At 35.8% G+C, this 25,033-nt stretch overlaps 2 long non-coding RNA genes across 2 annotated transcripts in view; one reads left to right on the forward strand and one right to left on the reverse strand.

Annotated features, from left to right (window-relative positions):
• LOC144297008 (uncharacterized) overlaps positions 1-25,033 on the forward strand; it is a 91,465-nt gene that overhangs the window by 37,685 nt on the left and 28,747 nt on the right. The gene's annotated exons all lie outside the window — the stretch shown is intronic.
• LOC144297009 (uncharacterized) overlaps positions 1-25,033 on the reverse strand; it is a 79,501-nt gene that overhangs the window by 19,233 nt on the left and 35,235 nt on the right. Inside the window, exon 2 of the long non-coding RNA XR_013364018.1 lies at positions 4,597-4,691. This is a non-coding gene — a long non-coding RNA (uncharacterized LOC144297009). The remainder of the gene's footprint in view (positions 1-4,596; positions 4,692-25,033) is intronic.

Raw genomic sequence — 25,033 nt, forward strand, 5'->3', positions numbered from 1 at the left:
TAGCACTATGGAAAGATCCTTTGGTCTGTTGTGGTTAAAAGTGGTTTGTAGGGCAGCCCCTGTGGCCCAGCGGTTTGGCGAGGCCTGCAGCCCAGGGCACGATCCTGGAGACCCTGTATCGAGTCCCACGTCGGGCTCCCTTCATGGAACCTCCTTCTCCCTCTGCCTGTGTCTCTGCCTCTCTCTCTCTCTCTCTGCATCTCTATGAATAAATAAATAAATAATCTTTAAAAATTAAAAAAAAAAGGATTAAAAAAAAGTGGTTTGTAGAGCTTATGAGGAGTCGGGGAATTGGGGATAAACCAGATACAGAGAAACTAATTAGAAGGTCCTTGCTGTTCTTCAGGCAGTTGATGAAGCTTGTCTGATGTTAGACAGTAACAGTAAAACCAAAAATTGCACAGATCCACTACAGTCAAAGAAATAGCCTATTGACTCCTACCCTGGTACAATGAAAATGTTGATAACCAGGGTAAAGCTCAGTTCTTCCTCACCATAGATCCTAGAGGGTGGACTCATAACCTTGAAGACCCTTTCTGTGAGCTTCTGAAAGTGTGAGAGGAAATTACTCCTTTAAATACATACAAACAGGTCCTGTTACGTGCAGGCATTCTTTGTTTCTGGTAATAAAAATGCCACATCGGACACAATTCTAGACCTCCATAAATCTTTTGAGGGAGGAAGCACTATGAGAAAAATTATCTCACATAAAATAATTAGCCTGTCAAATTTAAGAAAAATCACTACAAGAACACAGAGTTTGAAGTAACCAATTCTAATAGGGAAGAGGTTTGGGGATGGAGGTATAGCTACCAAGAGGTCTACATCTATATTGGTACTTACAGGTCATCAGAGAGAAATGAGTCCAAGCATGAGGCAGAAGTGAATAGGAGTCTTGGTGCATGGATGATGAGAACAACTTTCCAGAATTCCTGTGAATTCCAGAGTGTAGTTCTGAAGTAATAATTAGATACTTCTCTTTCTCATTTACCATTCACAGTAAATAATAATTTGCTGCCCATATTTAGGTCCACTGAAACTAGAATGAGGTTTTATACCAATATTATGGTTATAGTTTACTTTAAAAACTTTTGGGTTTCTCATGTTTCAGTTAAGGTATAAAATGTATACAATGAGGTGCATATAGGGCACAGATCATTAGTCTATTGCTTAATGATTTTTTACATATGTATACACCCTTAATGCAGTCTGTCCCATTCAGATAGAGAAAGTCTCCAACACCCTGCAAGTTTTCTCATTCTTGTTGGGATCAATACTACTCCAGCCTGACCGCAAGGGGGAGAAGGTTTATCACCATACATTAGCTTTGCCAATTTTTGAACTCTCTAGAAGTGGAACCAGAGAAGTAGTGTTTACTCTCTTATGTCTGGTTTATTTCACTCAACATAACATTTGTGGAATTCATCAATGTTTTTATGTATATTTCTTGTTTTGTAGTATTCTATTATTGGAATATTGCATAATTTTATTTACCCACTCTCCTTTGGGCATATAGATATTTTTGAATAATGTTGCCATAAACACTTAAACATTTCCCCTGGGCAATTTGTTTTAAATACTGCGGCATAGTCACTGTGGTATTTTATACGTATTAATTAGTGTCAGGCAATCTACATATTAGGTGCTGTCAATTGCTGCAATCAAGGATTCACATCTTTGGCATTGTCACTTATCCTTTTTAATCAGAACAGCTCCATTTTAGAAGCAGCTACTTCTGAAGTACATGTACTGCATTATTTAAGGCACTCAACAATTGAATTTTTGATACAGGGATTTACAGCTGAAATTAGTTAGTGGTTTGCTAATTCGCATAATGAATGTTAGAAATGGGATCTCATTGATGAAAACAGTGAAAATAAAGATAAGAAGATTAGCTCAAACATTTTAGACACACTCTCCACATTAATTGAGTAGGATATATGCACTTAGCAAACCTGATAGCTTACGTGCTTGAGAAGGGTGCTAAAGACTTCGATTCTGAAAGAATTCTTTCTCCATCTATTGGCATGGAGGATTTTGGTTGGCTCACGATAATTATAAGCTGCCTTTCAGTGCATAGAATTTTGCATCTAGAATATAGTTATATTTGCCTCAACTATTAGTGCAAGATCAGATCAGTATCCAAAAAGAGAGAGAGAAAAATGGGCATTTATCAAACTGACAGAACAGGTTATGTAACCATTTTGTTCCTTCTTCTAAATCATATTCATTCCATAAATGTTGGTATGTGGTAAAATTTGTTCTGAAATTTGCTTTCATTATAACCTGCTGAGGTGTTTGTGGGAAGTAGCTAATGTCACCTTCCTCTAATTTTCCATAACCCTGATTCACCAAAAGCTCCTTAAAATTGTGCATGACCAACCTGTTTTGAGTAGTACAGTATTTTTGAATTGGATTTAATTCTCTACTCTTTCAGGGATAGGAAGATACAGGGCAGAGTGGAGTTTCAGTAGTTTGATCTCTTCTTGATTTTGGGCTCACCAAGTGTTTTATTTAGTCAGTGAGATGTTGGAAAACCTTATGAATGCACAAGAAGAATCATGCCCCAGACAGCCCAATGGTCCCGAGAGAGAGCAATAAGGAGCAGAACCCTCTTAGTAATATCAACCTGAGGCAAAATCTCCCCGATGACCTACAGATTTGTGAGAGTAAATGATTTTAAGTAACTGAGTTTTGTTCTTGTTGTCATTTTATGGAGTCAGAAGTCAGAATTATTAAGGTATAATATCGTTGCAGTAAGTAAATTCATCCTTTTGAAGTGTAGTGTTTATGGATTTTGAAAAAATACACAGTCACATAATCACCATCACAATCAACATATAGAACACTTCTATCACCACTGAAAGCTCTCTCATCCCCCTTTTAGACAATCACTTCCCTTCACTCTCAGTACCTGGCAACTATTGATTGGTTTTCTGTCTCTTGCGGTTTTGACTTTTCCAAACTGCCACTGCCATGAAGTATATAATATGAGGATTTTTTTGCGGGGGCGGGGGGCTTTTTTACATTTGGTACAATGCATTGGAGATTCATCTATATTGTTGCAAATATTGATGATGTGTTCTTTTGAGTTTCTGAGTAGGATTCTGTTGTATGCATTTATGAGTTTGTTTTTCCACGTAGCAGTTGATAGATATTTGAAGTATTTCCATTTTTTGGAATGTTAAGAATAAAACCAGTTAGAAATATTTACACGCATGTCCTTGGGAGGACATAAAATTTTATTTCTTTTGAGTAATATCTGGGAGCAGAATTACTGAGTTGTTTGTTAAGTGTATGTTTAACTTTATAGGAAAACTCCCAAACTGGTTTCCCTAGTGATGGTACCATTTTACATTCTACCAAAATGTATGAAAGTTACAGTTACTCTATACCTTCAGCAATTTTTGGTACTTTCAGGTTTGGAGTTTTTTGACTGTTTTGTTTTGGTTTATTTAGCCATTGCTATAGATGTGAAGAGGTATGTCACTATGGTTTCAGTTTGGATTTCTCTAATTATTGATGTTGCACTTCTTTTCATATATTTATTTGCCATCTACTTTTAAAGTTTTAATCTTCTTCGGTGAAATATTTATTAAAATCTTTTGCCTATTTTTAAATTGGGTTGTTTCCTTCTTCAGTTCTGTGAGTTCTTTATATATTCCAAATACCAGTTCTTTATCAGATACATGTTTTTCAAATATGAGCCAAAAGAAGAAACAGGAAGAGGCGACACTGGGGGGAGAAACCAATAATGTGATTACTGATTGGCAACTTACATCTCAGAATACGTCAACATGTGGGAATCATTGATCGGCTGTCCTCTCGGAGCTACCTACAGCATGATGGAAGGGTCCACATTTCATCCTCTTGATTACCTTTCATTCAACTTTAAAAATGTTAGCAGTGCAGAGCAGCTTGACACACTGAACTGCAGACGATCACAAGGTTCAATTTTCATGTATGTTAAATGACACTTAGCAACCGCTCTCTTGTCAGCTATTGCTTTAAAGAGATGGCTTTCTCTAACATCATTTTTTCACCTGTTGCTTAGCAACACTGCTTATTTCACTAGCAAGGTACCTATGATGCATATTGACCTGAACAGAAACACATCCTCAAACAATAGAAGACACAAAGGGGGAGACTGTTCTGGTTTCCTAGTTTGGTTTCAGGGCTAGCACATGGCCCTTACTGTTAATGATATTAATGTACAAGTTAACCATTTTGTTTCACTTTTGATAACATGTTCTGTTTGTATTGATGCTGATTATTTTGCTCAAGCAGCTGTATGCCAGCATTTAAATTTCTTATGAAGAGCCTTTCTTCAAGCCGATTTTCAAACAGGAAAATAATCTCTTATTTAAAGTATGTTGAAATAGTTTGGTTTTACTTGAAAACTCCTCTAATTGCAATCAAAATATTAGGAAAGAGTGTCATAGAATTGTGTCTGTGCACTTGAAAAATTGAACATACTAACTTGAAATGATATGACATATTCAATAACATTTTGGAAAAATGTGGCGCTGTGCACTTCTGGCTACATACCTTACAGCCCTTCCTCCTATCCTCAGGATTTCTTTCTTGTTTACTTACCTCCCAACAGAGCAGCTAAAAATATTGAATAGTCACCTTGCTAGCTTCCATTGAAGTAGGACTTCAGAATGTGATTCAGTCTTGGCCACTGGGATCTGAGGGAGAAGTATGACTCAGTCTCTCAGATAAAGTTTCTTCCTTAAAATAAACACAGGAGGAAAACATCCTCTGTCCTTATACATTGTTACTTCATGCCCTTCCAGAAAATGTGGCAACCATCTTGCAGCTATAAAGTGATAAGCCTAAACAGTATCAGTGAAAAAAAAAGTTTAAGTGACTCAAATAGAGTTCAGACTCTTTATTCATCTGATGAGCATGAGGGAGCATCTGAAGAGTGGCTGACTTCACAAGTCAAAGTGGGATTATAGTTTTATGGGCTGAGAAGAAGAGGCATGGGTCTGGTGGATTTGGTCAGGTAGCAGTATTCACTGGACTGATTGGAGATTCTCATTCTCCCTCTCACCTTCTTCTTTAATGCCTCTTGCTTGAGATCATTGGGGAATTCCAAGAAGGATGCTTTTGAGAGCTGCTTTTATAAGTTATTATAATTATTGTTACATATTATTATTAGTTAACCTTCAGGAGAGAGAGGGAAGTAACTAAATATATAAAGACTGAAAGAAGAAAAGAGGTAGGAGACAAGGAGAAAAGAGAGGAGAGGGAAACTGAGTTTGCTCTAGTATGTCTTCTACTTTAATCCTCTTACAAGATCAAGCCAATATACCAAAAATGGTGAAGCAGAACAATGAGTCCTCATTATATTGCATAACAACTGGACCAATCAATACTGGAGCCAGAAAGAGCCTGAAAAGGGACTAGCCTCACTGAGGATAATTTCCCTTTCTGAAACTTACCTGATTTGAGATGCTAATTACATCTACAAAGTCCCTTCTCAAAGCAACTAGATTCCTGTTTGATTGAATAAATGGAAGAAGATGAGGGTATGTCAGGGGCTAGGAATCTTGAGGGTGATCTTATAATTCTGCCTAAAGCAGTAAAGTCTTATAAGAAATTTTAGTATACTATATAGCAACTTAGGTGTTCAGGATATATTTTTATTATATATATTTATTATGAAAGTTTTTGCAAAACAGTCATATACTCCTACTTAGACCTACAATTAACAATTATTATATCAACATCTATCATTTATATAAATGATAAAACATTTGTTTTGTCATATCTACCTTTCCCTTTATCCATCCATTAATTCATTTTATATTTTTAATGCATTTCAAAAGAACTTGAAGGCAACATATCCCCTAAATATTTCAGTATGTAAATTGTTAATTAGAATTCAATATTTGCTAGGGTTTTCTTTTGATGTATAAAATTTGCATACAATGAAATACACAAACCTTAATTGTTCTATGTGTTAAGGATTTTTTTCTAATTCCCCTCCCCCAACTTTATGGAGGTATCATTTATATATAATTTAGCCAGTTTAAGTGTATAGTTTGAAGAGTTTTGACAAATATACAAACTCATGTAAGCCTCACCACAACTAAGATATAGTACATCATCCCAAAAGGTTCCTCTTGTTCTTTTGCAGTTAATCCTTTCCCCTCAACCTGGCTCCAGGCAATCAGTCAAAAAAAATGTTTTAACCAGGGCAGCCCAGGTGGCTCAGTGGTTTAGCACCGACCTTCAGCCCAGGGCATGATCCTGGAGACCTGGGATCGAGTCCCATGTTGGGCTCCCTGCATGGAGCCTGCTTCTCCCTCTGCCTGTGTCTCTTCCTCTCTCTCTCTCTCTCTGTGTGTGTGTCTTTCATGAATAAATAGAGCGAATCTTAAAAAAAAAATGTTTTAACCAAAATGAATAACAAATAAGTAGTTATATAGCAAAGATAATAAAAGTCCATAAACAAATAAGATTAAAAATATTAACAATGAAAATAAAAAGACAGGCCAACCAAAATGAAGACAAAATGGAAAGATATGAAATTTACAAGAAGCATCTAATTAAATGGCTAAAAGATATTTAGTCTTCTTAGTAGTCAGGGAAATAAAAGTCCAAACAAAAATAAAATATTCCTTTTTTTACCAATCACAATGTAAGGACATAAAATTAGTTGTATTTCTAATGTTGAGAAGGTGGGGAAATGGTAAAATGTGAATTGTTATAGACCTTTGATAAAAATAATCAATCTGGTGATAGCCAATAAAATCAAATCTACTGGCTAAAATGGCCTAATGTTTCCCTCAGCTTGATTGAACTTTTGACAGATTTCTTCCTGTCTCCTGGCCCCTGATCTCCTTTTCACTGTGGCCCTTATAGAATCCAGATGTCCTAACCACTGAGGGCCCTATTCTCTTAGAGTATTTGCTTTGGAAAGCTTGTAACTGTAAATCTTTCTCTGCCCCTTTGAGGTGTAAATTTTTTCAAAAGTCTTTTGTCAGTTTTACAACGAGGGCTATCTTTCTCAAGGATCTGGGAGCCATCCTTTTGAAATGTACTCATCTGGGAAGATAGTACCCTTTCCCCCTAATCTCTGTGGATGGTAGGAACGTAATTTCAGTGGCTGCCTTCCTTCAAGTTGTAAAGTTATCTCCTGTCATGAAGATATGAGGACTGTGTACTTTTCCTTTGGGTAAAGCTAATGAGCAAACATAGATGGCTTGTGATTTCTGTAGTCCCATCCCAGCTCTTAAGCACTCCTTTTGTTTCAGCAGAATTGAGTGGACTTAAGTTGTGTTCTCGCTCCCCTATTGCAATAGCTTTGAATAAAGTTTTCAGTGTCTGATTAGCTTTGTCTGGTGCAATTTTTGTTTTAACACCACATATACCCTTCAATCTGGCAATCCCACTGCTGGAAATCTATTCCTTAAAAACAAAACCATGGAATTTAATTAACACTGGTTATCTTGGAATGACTGTAAGAGGATGATAGAAAATAAAGAAAAAGTTATTTATAGAATCATGTCTCTATTGAAAGAGCATATATAATATGGTCATCTTTATATAAACTTGTATATATATGTATATATACACATTCATAAAGAGATACCGGAAAAATGTTAAAAATAAATTAAATAAGCATTAAAATTAAACAAAATAATGAAATATACCTTGACATCCTCCCATGGGTTTAAATGATTGTTCCCTGCTTTTGTTTTTAAAGTGTTGTTTACTATAATTTATCATAGGGATTTTCTTATTGAATAATATTAATTAATGTGTCTGTTTCCTCACTAGCACACAACACCCTTCTAAACAGAGTCTGTCATTTATTTAATTATCTCAAGCACTTAAAACAGTATATACAATCTGTTAAATGGTCAAAAGATGATTGGATTTGAATAAAGTTGATACCAAAATAATTTTAGGAAGACATATGAGGACACGAACAGAATAAGGAAATAAAATGGATCTTTAGAAAGTTGTGGAATTGAAGAATTTTTCAACATATTAAAGTTGCCTGTACTATAAAGCATAATAATACATCTTAGTCAGTTTAACAAACTTCACATTTGGTTGTGTGTGCCTTACTGTTCATTGTTCAAGAGATATCCAGGTGAATAAATTCAGGCCCCTACTCTTGGGGACTTAATGGTCTCATGGGTATGCAAACATTGATGAAGTAGTATATGGCTTAATGAGCACAACATTAGAAGTAGCGATTGAGATATTACAAGGTTAAAATGAAATATCTCATGTCAAAACACTTTACAGGATTTACAGAATTCTATGTGTTCTAGACTTTTAACAGTATTAAATTGATTTTTATAGATTTCTAATCTCCTCTGTTAAAATATAAACCGGACTAGCCAGTCACAATGTCTTAATTCGGATTTCTCTTCAGTGACATGCAGTTCCTTGCTGCAGTGGGCATTCCAAAATTCTCTGTTAACTGAAGGCACAGATGAATGCATTTGCAAATGAATGAATGATTGTTGTTCAATCAGCAGTGGCTTTCAAACACTAATGTATACCAGGTAAGCCTGCAGAGATTTTGATTTAGTTTATCGGGTAGTAAGGGCCAGGAAATTCATGGTTGGCACTTAAATTAATTCTAATGTATCTGGTGTGCAGGTGATCTACTGAGAAATTCTAGCAAAGGCTGTAAGGTTTTGTTGCACTTAATTATCTTGTCTGATTTTGAAAAGCAAAGATAATTAGGACTTAACATTGTGCTCTAGCTCTTCCACTCCTTTTCTCCAATTGTAGTTCCTCAATTGGGCACATCTACAAGATACGCTGGTAGCCTCTATAAATCATATGTAGAGCACATATTCTGAACATTAGTAAAAAATTGGTTCAATAACCTTCTAGATTATCAAAGACCTCAAAGGCTCAAACCATATTATAATGTAGGTTCTGGCACCACAGGTAAAAACTACCTTATGTTTTACTGAGAGGAATGTAGGTTTTGATAGTTTGTATTAGCTAGCTACCATTTCTGGACTTCAGCTTTTTTGGTTCTTGTTAAATAAAGGCGACCTAGCTTGGTTTTGCCATCTCACCATTTAATATGGCGATTTGAGCTTCTTTTTTACCTACTTACTTAGGCTGTATACCACAAAGTTAAAGGGAGCAGTCTGCCAGTTTCACACTGGGGTCCTTTGAAGAAACAAGCTAATTTGAACTTCACTTTTTTTTCAAGTGTTTGTTTAAATTCCAGATAGTTAATATACAGTGTAATATTAGTTTCAGGTGTAGAAACTTCCATACACTTCATACAACCCTGTACGCTCATCACAAGTGCCTTTCTTAATCCCCATTACCCATTTAACCCTTCCCTTTTCCTACCTCCCCTCTAGCAACCCTCACTTTGCTCTCTATAGCTAAGAGTCTGTTTCCTGGTTTGCCTTTCTTCCCCCCCACACTATGTCTGTTTGTTTTCTTTCTTGAATTATACATATGTGTAAAATCATATCATATTTTTCTCTGACTTATTTGCTCAACTTTATACTCTCTAGATCCATTCACATTGTTACAAAAGACATGATTTCATTCTTTTTCATGCCTGAGTAATATTCCATCTTCTTTATCCATTCTTCAGTCAATAGACATTTGGGCCCTTTCCATAATTTGGCTATTGTTGTTAATGCTTCTATATTCATCAGGAGGCATGTATCACTTTGAATTAATATTTTTGTTTCCTTTGGGTAAATACCTAGTAGTGCAATTGCTGGGTCATAGGGTAGTTCTATTTTTAATTTTTTTGAGTTACTCTTTTCCAGAGTGGCTGTACCAGTTTGCATTCCCACCAACAGTGTAAGAGATTTCCCCTTTCTCCACATCCTGCTCAACATCTGTTGTTTCCTGCATTGTTAATTTCAGACATTCTGACATGTATGAGGTTATATCTTATTGTAGTTTTGATTTTTATTTCCCTGGTGGGAGTGATATTGAGCATTTTTGAATGTGTTTGTTGCCATCTGTATATCTCCTTTAGAAAAATGTCTGTTCATGTCTTTTGCCCATTTCTAACTGGATTGGTTTTTGGGTGCTGAGTTTGGTAAGTTCTTTATAGATCTTAGATACTGGCCCTTTATCAGATGTATCATTTGCAAATATCTTCTCCATTCTATAGTATATCCTTTAGTTTTTGTTGATTGTTTCCTTCATTGTGAAAAAATTTTATTTGGGTGAAATCCCAATAGTTTATTTTTGTTTTTGTTGCCCTTGCCTCAGGAGATATATCTAGTAAGAAGTTGGTATGGCTAATGTCAAAGAAGTTATTGCCTGTGTTCTCCTCTAGAATTTTTATGGTTTCAGGTCTCACATTTAGGTCATTAACCCATTTTGAATTTATTTTTGTGTTGTAAAAAAATAGCCCAGCTTCATTTTTCTGTATGTTACTGTTCAGTTTTTCCAGCACCATTTATTGAGGAGACTGTTTTTCTCCCCCATTGGATATTCTTTCCTGCTTTGTCAAAGATTAATTGACCATTTAGTTTTGGGTGTATTTCCAAGTTTTCTATTCTGCTCCATTGATCTATGTGTCTATTTTTCTGCCAGTACCATACTGTTATTATGACTACAGCTTTGTAATATAACTTGAGGTCTGTAATTGTGATGCCTTCACCTGTGCTTTTTTTCTTCCCCTCCAAAGGTTGCTTTGGCTATTCAGAGTCATTTGTGGTTCCTTACAAATTTTAAGATTGCTTGTTCTAGCTCTGTAAAAAATACTGGTGGCATTTTGATAGAGATTGCATTAAATGTGTAGATTGCTTTGGGTAATATAGACATTTTAACGATATTTGTTCTAATCTATGAGCATGGAATATTTTTACATTTCTTTGTGTCATCTTCAATTTTCATCTGTATTTTATGGTTTTTCAGAGTACAGATCTTTTATGTATTTTTTTATTATTAAAGATTTTATTTATTTACTCATGAGAGATACAGAGAGAGAAAGGCAGAGACATAGGGAGAGAGAGAAGCAGACTTTCTGTGGGGACCCCAATGCGGGACTCAATTCCAGGACCCTGGGATCACGACCTGAGCTGAGGGCATGTATTCAACCACTGAGCCACCTAGGTGCCCTGATCTTTTATGTCTTTGGCTAGGTTTATTCCTATATATCTCATTGTTTTGGGTGTAATTGTAAATGAGGTTGATTATTTAATTTATCTTTCTGCAGCTTCATTATTGGTGTATAGAAATGCAAAGGATTTCTGTACATTGATTTTGTATCCTGAGACTTTGTTAAATTCGTGTACCAGTTCTAACAATTTTTTGGTGAAGTCTTTTGTGTTTACTATCTGTAGTATCATGTCATCTACAAATAGTGAAAGTTTGACTTCCTCTTTGCCAATCTGGGTGCCTTTTATTTCTTTGTGTTGTCTGATTGCTGTGACTAGGGCTTCTAGCACTATGCTAAAAAACAGTGGTGAAAGTGGACATCTCTGTCTTGTTCTTGACCACAGAGGAAAAACTCTGTTTTTCCCCCATTGAAGATGATATCAGCTGTCGGTTTTTCAAATATGGTCTTTATTATGTTGAGGTATGTTCCCTCTAACCCTATCTTCTTGAAGGTTTTTACTATTTTTTTAATCATGCTGCATTTTGTCAAATGCTTTTTCTGCATCTATTGAAAGGATCATATGGTTCTTATCTTTTCTTTTATTAATGTGGTGTATTGCATTGATTGATTTGCAAATACTGAACCACCTCTGCAGCCCAGGAATAAATCCCACCTGATCATGGTGAATAATTCTTTTATTGTACTGTTGGATTTAAGGTGCTAGGACCTTGTTGAGAATTTTTACATCCATGTTCATCAAGGATATTAGCCTGTAGTTCTTAGTGTAGTCTTTGTTCAGTTTTGGTATTAGGGTAATCCTGGCCTCATAGAATGAATTTGGAAGTTTTCCTTCCTTTCCTTTTTTTTTTTTTTTTTTGGAAATAGTTTGAGAAGGATACATATTAACTGTTGTTTAAATGTCTGGCATATTCACCTGTGAAGCCATCTGGCCATAGACATTTGTTTGTTAGGAGATTTTTGATTACTGATTCCATTTCATTGCTGGTTATCAGTCTGTTCAAGTTTTCTATTTCTTTTCATTTCAGTTTTGGTAGTTTATGTCTCTAGAAATTTATCCATTTCTTCCAGATTGTTCCATTTGTTGGCATATAGTTTTTCATAAGATTTTTTTTATAATTGTTTGTATTTCTGTGGCATTGGTTGTTATTTCTCCTCTCTCATTTGTGATTTTATTTATTTGGCTCTTTTTCTTTCATTTTTTAAAAAAAGATTTTATTTTTAAGTAATCTCTGTACTCAACATGGGGCTTGAACCCTGAGATTAAAAGTCCTATGCTCCACCAACTGAGCCAACCAGACACTCCTCTCTTTTCTTTTTGATAAGTCTGGCTAGGGGTTTATCAATTTTTATTAATTTTTTTTAAAACCAGCTCCCAGTTTCATTGATCTGTTCTATTGCTTTATTTTGTTTTAGCGCCTATATCATTTATTCCTGCCCTAATCTTTAGTATTTTCCTTCTACTGGCTTTAGGCTTTATTTGTTGTTCTTTTTCTAGCTCCTTCAGGTGTAATATTAAGTTATTTACTTGACATTTCTCTTGCTTCTTAAGATAGGCCTGTATTGTTATGTACTTCCTTCTTATATCCAATTTTGCTGCATACTGAAGGTTTTGGACCACTATGTTTTCATTTTTTCCTATGTATTTTTAAAATTTCTTCTTTGATTTTCTAGTTGACCTATTCATTGTTTAGTAGCATTCTGTGTAACCTCCATGAATTTGTGGTCTTTCCCAATTATTTCTTATGGTTGACTTCAAGTTTTATAGGAGTGTGACCAGAAAAGTTGCATGGTATGATTTCATTCCTTTTGTACTTGTGTGAAGTCTAATTTGTGACCTAGTATGTGATCTATTCTGGAGAATGTCCCATGTGCCCTTGAAAAGAATGTGTATTCTGCTTCTTTATGATGAATGTTCTGAATATATGTGTTAAGTCCATCTGGTCCAGTGTGTCATTCGAAGCCATTGTTTTCTTGTTGATTTTCTGCCTAGGTGATCTGTCCATTGCTGTAAACAGGGTGTTATAGTCCTCTCCTATTATCGTATTATTATCAGTGAGTATCTTTATGTGGTTATTAATTACTTTATATATTGCGTGCTCTCAAGTCAGGGGCATAAATATTCATAATTGTTAGATCTTCATGTTGGATAGTCCCCTTTATTATGATATAGTGCCCTACTTCATCTCTTATTACACTCTGATTTAAATTCTAGTTTGTTTAATATAAGTATTGCTACTCTGGCTTTCTTTTGCCATCAATTTACATTATTACATAAATGTTTCTCCATCATCTCACTTTCATTCTGCAAGTGTCTTTAAATTTAAGATTCAAATGAATCTATCATAGGTTGAACTCTACTTTTTATATCCTCCTGGAAACAGGAGAAAAATCTCAGCCTAAAGTCCAAAAGAAGAAGCTCTCACTAAATATCTGGAATCCCAAAGACCCCATTATGTCAGGGAAAATCAATAATGAATACTCCCCACCCACACCCCCACTTCTAAGAGACTGCTAGGTAAATCAGCAGTCTTTCTAAAATATTTTTTAAATTTTAAATTTTTTAATTAAAAACATTTTGGGGGGGATGCCTGGGGCTCAATGATTGAGCCTCTGCCTATGGCTCAGGGCGTGATCCTGGGGTCCAGGATCCTGGACTCCTTGTGGGAAGCCTGCTTCCCCCTCTACCTCTACCTCTGTCTCTGACTCTTTCTCTGTGTGTCTCTCATGAATGGATAAATAAAATCTTAAAAAAAAAAAAAAAACTTTTTTTTTTTTTTTTTGGTATATCAACTCTCTTGAACCTTACATATATGCTTAGCAAAGGTGAAACAAAAACTATTGAGAATATGAAACATAAATCAATCCTCACATTAATTTGCAGTACAGATTCTCTCCTTAATGTTTTTCAGAATCCCAGGTTAAAAATTTAGAGTAGGCTGGAAGTTACTTTGACCATGGTCTTGCTAGAAGAAAAATCAATTGTTCTCCAAAGGAATCGACCTTAATTTCAGAACATCAGATTTTTCCCACGGACCAATATAAGAGGCATATTGAGTCATTTTTGTTCACTTTGGATAAATCAAGCATCGAATGGCATTGAAGTTCAATCTTATGAGAAACATTTTTCTTCCACTTGAATAAATGATGATGATTATGTGTAATCTCAGTTCACTTTACATCATGACACCCAAAGTAACCATTAACTAAATGAAAAAAAAAAAAAAAAAGAGCTTCCCTAGCAATGGATATTGCAAATAAATAAGAAAAGATATCATGGACTTAACTCTCATGTAAGCACCACACATATTATTAGGTAAACATTACATATTAAGGACTTCACATCTACAAATTAAAATATCTGCTGGAAAACCATGAAATAATTTGATGATCCAAGTTGAATTACTGATAACAATGAGAAGCCATTTTATTATATAATAGAGATATTTTGTATGTGGTTTGTTTTGCTTTGCCACTGGCTATTGTTACTTATTATTTACTCTTTAGTTTTCAGGCTTCACTCTATGAGTATAATTGGCTCATAAAAATAAAATTTTGAATGATGTTTCTAGTTTGTGTTGCTTCATGCAAACTCATCCAATTTATACTAAATATTGATAATTTGAATTTTTCCTTAAAAAGTTAATTGTTTATCAAAAGTGACTGTTTTTATTTTTCATTGATAGGAAGCCTTCAATTCTTCGAATTATTGTAGACAAAACTTCATATTTTTCAGCTTTTTAGACTAGAGCAAAAGAATCATTGATCAAATACAATCTAGGTTTAAGATACTGTCATCTTTACTACATTCAACTTTTACTTTTCCTGCTGTTTGTAAAAAAAAGAAAAGCCCTCACAATCTCAGATTTACTTGTGCTTATACAAATTCATATGTTTTATTTGTAATAAGGCTGTTTGATATTGCTTCTGAAATTCTTTTTTTTAAGGATTTTTATTTATTTATTTGAGAGAGTGAGCAAGAGAGAGAGAGAGAGAGAAGGAGCAGGGGGTGGGGCAAAAGGAAAAGGAGAAGCAGACTCCCTGCAGAGCAGAGAGCCTGATGTGGGGTGGGGCTCAATCCTGGGTTAGGAACTAGCATAATTTGAAGACCACATTTTGAAAAATACTGGTCTATGACTTTCTTTTAAGCAAGCTCCACCCCCAGGATGGAGCCCAACATGGGGCTTGAACTCACAATCCTGAGACCAAGACCCAAGCTGAGATCAAGAGTCAGATGCCAAACTGATTGAGCCACCTAGGAACCCCTGGTCTATGATTTTTATGTTAGATTTCCATTTGTGAATTTCTACTGCATAATCCATTTACTTTATTCATACTTAGATAATGTATGATTATCAAATGTTTGTGGCATTTATGACATTTAAAAGCAAATTGAGGGAATCCCTGGGTGGCTCAGCGGTTTGGCACCTGTCTTTGGCCTAGGGCGTGATCCTGGAGTCCCGGGATCAAGTCCCACATCGGGCTTCCTGCATGGAGCCTGCTTCTCCCTCTGCCTGTGTCTATGCCTCTCTCTCTCTGTCTCTCATGAATAAATAAATAAAATCTTAAAAAAAAAAGAAAATTGAGCAAGTACATATCTAATAAAGAAGAGATTCATTGGAATTTTTATAATTTTCCATATTTACTGAGGCTGCAAACTGACATCTGACAGCGATCTGACAACCCAATAGACAGGGTAGGGATTTATTTTCAGACAAAAGAATTTAAGTTTTGAACTTGAATGTCATTAGATAGGATCACACTATCTTGTTCTGCTATGTGCTTATCTACTCCCCATATCCAGCTTGGATTCTCCATGATGCATATTACTACTGGTCCTTAAAGTCAGAATCTGAAATTCCTGGTTTCTACTACTACATGTGTATATTATGTGTGAGTGTCAAAGTCTGGGATATACTATTGAGAGAGAGACGGAGAGAGAGAGAGAGAATGTGTGTGTGTGTGTGTGTGTGTGTGTGTGTGTAGGGTTGGGGGAGAGAGAAAGAGAAATGGAGAAAGAGAGATACAGAATAAGGGCAGAAATCATATTAAGTGCCCACATCTGTTAGCCACCACACTCTGGAGGAAAATATCTGCTTTATCTGTCATTTTGAAGTTTAACACAGAGTTGCAAAAGTTCTGAGCTACCTTAAAACAGTGTTTTTGTTGTTGTTTCTTATTTCTACCCATACACTGAGAAAGCAAGATGATGCAGTATGAATATAGACTGGCGAGGGCACATAGCAATGGAGCTTTGTGAATATGAGCACTATTTAACCTCCTTTAATTCTTCATCTTGCTGTTCTTTGAAGGTAAGGAGAATCTGATATTTAAGGTAGCCTGTTAATGCAAGGGAGAACAATGAAAGTTTCAGTAAAGCATGACAATGGTTTTTGCTTTAAAAATTGGTGATAGGCAAAGCTGGTGTTCAAGACTGCAGTAAGCTCTAGTAGTGTAATCTAGAAAGCAACAGACATGCAAGGAAATGTTAAAATGATCCATTACCAAAATTATAAAAAGAGAAACTAGCTTCCAAAGTCAGTAACTAGTTTTCTGTCCAGACTTTGGTACAATATGTGATGGCAGGGCCAAAGGATTTACGCAAAGGCGTGCATAAGGTAAATAGGGCTCTATTATCAAATTCCTAATACTGGCATGAAGCCAATACTCCTCTACTGTAGTATAAATAATACTATTTCTTTTCCATTTAGGTTATTTAGTCATACTTCTGATATTCTTCAACATTGCTATCATATATGAACCTATCACCAAAACTATGTACATCTGTTCATTAATGACTTCACAAGCACCTCAGTTCACATTGTTCATTTCTATTCTCAAATTCTATCCATGGTAGAGCAGTTAATTATGTATCCACACTCTAGGTTCAAGTTATGTGACTCCAAAAGCATTCACCTCCACTCTACTATAGTAGCTTATGCTCATAGTCACACTCTCGACCTTGTCATCACTAACAACTAATCTGTATTTGAAAAGTGAAAAACTAACCTTTTATTTTTAGCCATATCACTTCCTTATTCCAATTTGACTCCAACAAGTCCCATGATCTTTACTCCTCTATTGCCTTCTCAACACTTAGGTCCTGGACTCTTATTCTATCTAGCCTGGACCACACAGCCCACCAACCACTCCAACCAATGTAGTGCCAGTGTCCCGAGGGCCCTTGCCTCCTAGCTATTAGCACCACGCTCTAACCAACTGAGCTAACCGGCCAGTTGATCCTTGCCTCCTAGCTAAATCTCAACCTTCTAATCTTCCTGTTTTCTTCTACCCAGGCTTTCAAACAATACTTGAGAAAGATCAAGACTGGAAATGCTACAAATGACCTATTTCCCATTAAGGTCACCTTTGTCTGTAGTATTGCTTTACAGTATGTTTATGTGTCTCTAAGTAGTTACTTCTGTAGTTTCTTAGAAAAATGTTTCAGTTATTCACTATTCTCTGCAATTCCCTAATTCCAACATTTTGTCACTCTAATATATCCAAGATGAATACATATCACTACTCTACAGTTACGAAACTATCCTAAAAAAGGGATATTTGGACATGTGGTATTTTCTCCAAGGTCTTTCATGCCAGCAAATCTGTAGTTTTCATAAGGAAATACTTTTTGAACGTAGATAGGGAATTAGCCACTATTTCCCTCATCTGAAATTTCCCCAGAGAAGACTAACCTGTTTAGTCCTTTGGTATATTGAAGATTCAATTACATCCTTACTCCAGAGAAATGTTTGTTTATTAAAGCATCTTAGGGCCTACCAGACCAAGGAGCTCGCAGTTAACAATGTGTTATTGTCTTTCTTTGCCTTCTATTAATTATTTCTTATATATTCACTGTGCAAAGAGGGAGCCAATTTTCATCTATCACTTTAATAGCCACAGTGTGTAAGTACTCAAAATAAAAGATAACAAAATTAATCATACTTCCTTTCCTCATTTGGGATTTACTTTTACAGCAAGAAAGAGAAACTTATTAAGCAAACTTAAATAAAAGTAAAATTTTGTTTTTATTGGACACAGACCTACAAAGGACTCAACTGTAAGAAGTTTAGTCAGACATCAGGGGAAGTAAATTAACCAGATGACAATTCCCTCCAGTGTTTTTTTTCTTTCTTGGGGGCTACTGGTTATCTCAACTCTGCTAAATAATCTGTTTCTGTTTCTAAGAAACAGAATGAGATGTATAATAGTATCATTTAGGTAAATTAAAGATACATGAACATAAAGTAGCAGCAGTCATTTTCCAAGAACATAATCACATAAAAAGATGAATATTTTCAAAAATTAAGATGATTATCTCTAGTGGTAAGAAGATTAAGCATGAAAAAAATGGAATAGAAGAAAATAAAATAATCAGGCAAGAGAGGGAACTTTTCCTACCTAAAGATTAATATATGCCATAAACTGAGGAGTATAATGAACTCAATTCTCCATTTTATGCCCAAATCAGCTAATGAACCAAAGTAGAAAAACAAAGAAGTGGAGGTATGACTTACATATGTAATTAAGCTATTTCCAGGATATTCATAAAACATATATATTTAGAGGCTTGCTTTGAGGCTCCTATGATGCCTTTAAGTGATCTATTTTTCCCATTTCTTTTTCTTTCTGAGATGGAGAAATCTCTTCCAAGCTTTTCTGTTAATCCATGTTATTCTTAGCTAATTCTTTTGCCTTTGTCCGTTCTTTCTCGTATTTGTCAGTTCTATTAAATCCTTCTAGTAAATACACGTGGTTCAATTAATCACCATATTTGGAATTTGAAGCACCCGTAAAACTGCAACTTCTAAATTTTTAAATATATTTGCCTCAAGGATTTTAGATAAAACTATTGTAGACCTATAACTTCTCAATGAATTGAATCCTTTATCATTATGTAGTAAATTTTTTATACCTATCTTGTCTTAAGACTAATATTATAGCCACTCTGGATTTATTTCATGATATATGCCATTTCCTATTCCTTCAATCTTTCAAAAAAATTTTAACTGTGTCTTTTGTAAAGAAGATAGATCAGGATTTTTTAATACCCAATATGAAAATTTTATGTCACTTAACTGGTTAAAAATTTCATGTCATTTAACTGGTTAAAGTCTATTTACACATATTGTAATTTTAATCTTACTAATATTTCAATTACTAATTATATTTAATTAATAAATAAGATGCTATCATTTTAAGTTATCATGGATTTACCAAATGATTATTAATTTATTTAATCAAAGTTAAGGGAACCAGTGGGAGCTGTTAGGGCATTCAGGCTCTAGCACAGGTGGGCATCACCCCAACCCTGGGCCTGAAGAAGTTTGGGAAGGAAAAGCTTTTGTCAGAGACAAGTTGAAAAAGGAAAAATCCTTAGAAAGATAATAGTTATAAAGGGAGGTAGCCACTTCCAAATCACACAACAGTAAGAAGAGCCAGAGGAAAAACACCCTGACATTTCTCTTTTCCTCCTTGCTCCTACAATAGGCTAGTTCTTAAATTCCAGCTTCCTAGCACCACAGTGGCAAAAGGCAGAGAGCCAGGGAAAGGGGAAGGGAGAGGAAGAGAGAGCTCAAAATCACAACTGACTTCAAGTTTCGACTTGTTCAGGGATCCCTGGGTGGCTCAGCGGTTTGACACCTGCCTTCAGCCCAGGGCCTGATCCTGGAGTCCCGGGATCGAGTCCCACATTGGGCTCCCTGCATGGAACCTGCTTCTCCCTCTGTCTGTGTCTGCCTCTCTCTCAGTGTCTCTCATGAATAAATAAATAAAATCTTTAAAAAAAGTTTTGACTTGTTCTCCTAATTGAATAATCTCTTATTTTGCTAAATTTCAGCTTGACAGGCTGCATATTATAAGAAAGTTCAGATCTCTGGATGCCTGGGACTCAATTGGTTGAGCATCTGCCTTTGGCTCAGGTCATGATCCCAGGGTCCTGGGATCAAGCCCAGCATCTAGGGCTCCCTGCTCAGTGGGGAGTCTGCTTCTCCCTCTCCCTCTGCAGCAGCCCCTACTTGTGCTAGAGCTCTCTCCCTATCCCTGTCAAATGGATAAATCATTTTTTTTTTAAAAAGAAAGTTTGGATATCAAAGCATGATTTGAAAAAAGAGGGGAAATCAGAGATATTCTGCTGTTCTGAAAAATTTGGGGATGAGAATGGAAATAAGGATGAGGAAGAAAGAAAAAGAAGAGAGACACATTGAGCACTGAGAGTGTTCTGGCATCAAATGTTTGTTGAGGTGGCTACATTTTATTTAATGTCAGGAGGAGAGGGCTAGCTGCAGAGATAAACTTTATTTCCAGGAATGAGGAAACTAGCCATCAAGGAATTGGAGGGAAGAGCATTTTAGGCAGAGAAAACAGCAAATGCAAAGCCTGAGGTTGCAATGTGCTTGAGGTCTTCAAGAAACAACGTGTAGGTCAGTAAATCTGGAGTTAGCAAATGATGGGTTGAGGATTAGGAGGCTGTCACAGAGGTAATTGGGAATCAGATCACACAGAGGCCTATAGGCTGCTGGCTTAGTGAACTGAAAGCCATTGGAGGATTTTGAGCAGCAAGATGACAGGTTATGTTTATACAGGATCCATCTGGCAGCTGGTTTAGGATAGATTGAAAGCAAAGGCAAAGAAAGAGGAAGGAAGAGGGCTGGAACCAGAGTGGCAGAAGGAGTGTTTGAAAATGGACAAAGTTTGAGTATATTCAGAAAGTAGAGCTCATAGGTTTTGCTAATGGACCAAATGTGGGGTGTGAAGGCAAGGAAGTAGTTCAGATGAGCAGCCTGAGAACTGGAGTTGGAATTTTCAACATACGTCATGTCGAGTATTCTTTGAGTTCTGAATGTATACATGTTCCATGTTTGTGTTAATGTGGACAAGGTAAAACGGCAGCAGCACTAGAAGTTGAAATGAGACTAAAAATTCTGTGGAAGGGAAAACACAATAGGTGGCCGAGAAAAGAGAAAGCCTTGGAATTCACTGAAATGCTGTAGAGGATATGGGACTTCTCAAGAGATGTGAGATGGAGATTGTGAATTTTATTTATGGTATCAAGGGATACGATGACTTCAGTTGACATTTACATCTTATTTGGTGAGAACTTTCCAGTAACAGCCTAGTAAATACATGGGTAACTTAAATCTGAATGTTTTTGCCAAAGCATGGATAAATATTTGTATTTTTTAATAATTCATTAATTTGCAATTGAGAGAGCCAAGAGAGAGAAAGAGAGAGAGAAAGAGAGAGAGAGTATGAGCAGGGGGCAGAGGGAGAGGGAGAAGCAGGTTCCTTGAGCAGGGTGCCCAATGCAGGGCTTGATCCCAGGACTCTGGAATCATGACCTAAGCTCAAGGCAGATGCCTGACTGAGTCACCCAGGAGCCCCAATATTTGTATTTCCATTTTTTGAAAAAGAAAAATAAGTTGCAAATACCATACGTAAGTCATTCATTACTGAATCCAAATATATATTCAATCTTTCCCCTCAGACTTTCTTTAATGCTCTGTAATCTTCTCCATCCTGTTTTCTTAAGGCATGAATTATGTATTTTACAATATGATTCTTCTACATCCTCTAGTTTACCGAACAAAATGCAAAAATAAGAATAGCTGTAATAATTTGAAACGCAAATATAATATTTACATCTATCAACAAATGCTTACTGAGATCTTACTGTGTTCTTTTATCGAATGGAAAACAGTACAATAAAAAAAATCAGTCCAAGGATTCTAAAAGGAGTACAAGTTCATAAAATTTTAATGGGCATTTCAACTAGTTAATTTAAAGTAAGATGATGAATTACAAGTGAGTACAACTGAGTCCGTTCTTCCTTCTCCCCCACCTTCCACCAAACAGGTTTGTTTTTATTAAACTGTTGGCACAATTTTACCCTAAGGCTCCTCTTGATGAAATTCTCCTTGGCCAGAGTTTCTTTTCTAAACAATCTGTTCTCTCTGTGATGATCACTAGAGGCCCCCTTGTTGGGGTTGGCTCAAAATGTCATTCATTCTCACACAGAAGGTTGAATTGTCTCCTTTGGAAACACAGGTTGTCTCAAATCACAAAGTGCCCAATCTGGCTCTGAAAATTTATTTACCATTTCTCAGCTCTTCATAGCTCCACATCCCACTGGCCTCAACCTTCGGGATACAGATCGATTTGGCAATGGTGTCATTTGCCAAATTGATTTTTAAATATCTTAGTGCAAAGTACTAACTTATTAATCACCTTGAAAATATAAATTCTTCCAATCTTTGATAAACCACCTGACTCCTATCGCAAAGGCATATTTCTTTATCATCTGTTCCCTCTGCTTTCTGTTTTCCCAACATATATCTGCACATAGTCCCTGAACCTACCCCATATGCACCCTGGATCCTCTATTATTCCTTAATTCCTAACACTGTGTTCACTTCAAAAAAGGATCAGGGTTTGTGCTTAGGAGTCCAGTTAGCCTGGGGAGTACTTCCCAGCATTCTCACAACTGTGATTTCTATGGAGACCTGTATTACTATTCAACTATGTCTTTCTTTTTCTCTGTCTCTGTGCTCTAGAACGACAGAGACAATGGTTTTGCTTACCACTGAATTTCTGGTACCTGGTACCAACGCCTGGCATATTGATATCATTAATCAAATAAATTAATGAATAACAAAATGACACAAGACACTCACACCATTGTGGAGAAAAAAATCTTTGAGAAATGCATGAGTAGGAAAAAGATCAAACATTATTCATTTCATGGCGTACTGTCTTCCTTCGTTCCTACCAGACTGGTGGGATGAACCAAGGTTTGCCTTCATCTTAAGGTGAAATCCAAGAAAGTGTGAAACTAGGCCTTGGCTAGGTAAGTTTAGCTATGCTTCAGCCTTAAAGGAAAATTGTAAAAGGGGATTTATTTGGTTTTTCATTTCCAGGAATTTATTTTCTGAGAAGAACAGAAAGGTATTGTGAGGAGACATTTCAGCTAGGAATAACTAGCAGGCATTATACAGGTCATGTATTTCTGTGTACACAGAGAAACCTGAACATGTGCTCAGAGATCAGGTGAAAATAAAAATTCATCGTAGATAACAAAGAGCTAACATTTCAAAACACCATAATGTTATGCCTGATTGGCATTTTAGAATTCTAAGATTAAAGCCTTTTTCCTACATGGCATATATATTCCAATTAGCATCTTGCTATTGGTGTAGTTACAGAGTTTTATCTTTTTAAATAACAGCTCTTATTTTGTTGCTCTCTTCTATTGTTTTTGCAGGCTCTATTTCAATGATTTCTGCTATGATTTTTACTGTTTCTTTCCTTCTGTTAAATTTGGGCTTAGTTTGTCCTACTTCTAGCTTCTCAAGGTATAAAGTTAGATTGTTTGTTTGAGACCTTTAAATTGTTTTATTGTTATGAACTTTCCTCTTAGAACTGCCTTTGCTATATCCTATAAATTTTGTCATATTTGCATTTTTTGTTCAACTCAACATATGTATTTGATTTCTCTTTTGATTTCTTCTCTATCAGTTGGCTGCTTGGGAATATTTTATTTCCATGTATTTGTGAATTGCTCAATTGTCCTCCTACTATTGATTTTTAGTTTTATACCATTTTGCTAAGAAAGATACTTGATATTCCAATTGTCTTAATTTTCTTAAGTCTTTTCTTTGTAGCCCAACATATGATCTATCCTGGTGAATATTCCATGTGCAACTGAGAAAAATATGGATTTTGCTGCTATTGGATGGATTGTACTTTGTATGGCTGTTAGGTCCATTTAGACTATTCATTTCTTCAAATCTGCTGTTTCCTTGTTGATTTTCTGTCTAGATGAACTATTCAATGTTGAAAATGGGGTAATAGTCCCCTATTATTATTGTATTGCTGTTTCTCCCTTTAGATCTATTAGTAATTGCTTTACATACTTAGGGGCTCCAGTGTTGGGTGAATATATACTTATAATTGTTACAGTCCTTTGTTAAATTGACCCCTTTCACAGTTGTGACAATTTTTGACTTAGTTCCTTTTGTCTAATACAAGAACAGCTACTTCATTTTTTGGTTATTACTCACATAGAATATCTTTTTCCAAACTTTCACATTCAGCCTATGTGTGTCCTGAAAGCTAAGGCAAGTCTATTGTAGTCAGCATATAGTTGGTTCTTGTTTTTGTTGTTCTTAATCCATGTGGCATTCTATGTCTTTTGATTGGGGTTTGTTTGATTCATTTATATTTGAAGTAATTGTTGATAGGTAAAGATTTATTACTGTAATTTTGTTAACTGTTTCTCACTCTTTTGTAGTTCCTTTGATTATCTTTTTCCTCTCTTTCTCTCTTTTTAAAAAGATTTTAGTTATTTATTCATAGAGACACAGAGAGAGAAGACAGAGACACAGGTAGAGGGAGAAGCAGGCTCTACGCAGGGAGCCCGACATGGAACTCGATCCCAGGTCCTCAGGATCACACCCCGGGCTGTAGGCGGCACTAAACTGCTGCACTACCGGGGCTGCCCTCGTTTTTCCTCTCTTGCTGTTATGTGTGTGTGTGTGTATGTGTGTGTGTGATTTGATGATTTTTCTATAGTGGTATGCCTGGATTCCTTCCTCTTTAAAGTTTGTGTATCTGCTACAGGCTTTTAATGTGTGTTTACTATGAGTCTTACATAAAATATTTTGTAGTTATTTTATTTTATGCTAGCATCTGAACTTGGATGATACAGGAAATCTATACTTTTACTTCTCCTCATACACATTCTTTAGGTTATTGATTCACAATTTACATATTTTTATGTTGTGTATCCATTAAAATTGTAGCTATGGCTAAAGACAAAATAGTTTTGTCTTTTAATTTTTTACAATGGAGTTGAAATCGACTTGTGTACCACCATTATACTATTAGTCTATTGTGATATACCTAATACAAGTTGACACCTAGAACAAAAGTGCTTACTTAGGCCTG

This window comes from Canis aureus, chromosome 25 (assembly GCF_053574225.1).
Source record: "Canis aureus isolate CA01 chromosome 25, VMU_Caureus_v.1.0, whole genome shotgun sequence".
Taxonomy (NCBI): Eukaryota; Metazoa; Chordata; class Mammalia; order Carnivora; family Canidae; genus Canis; species Canis aureus.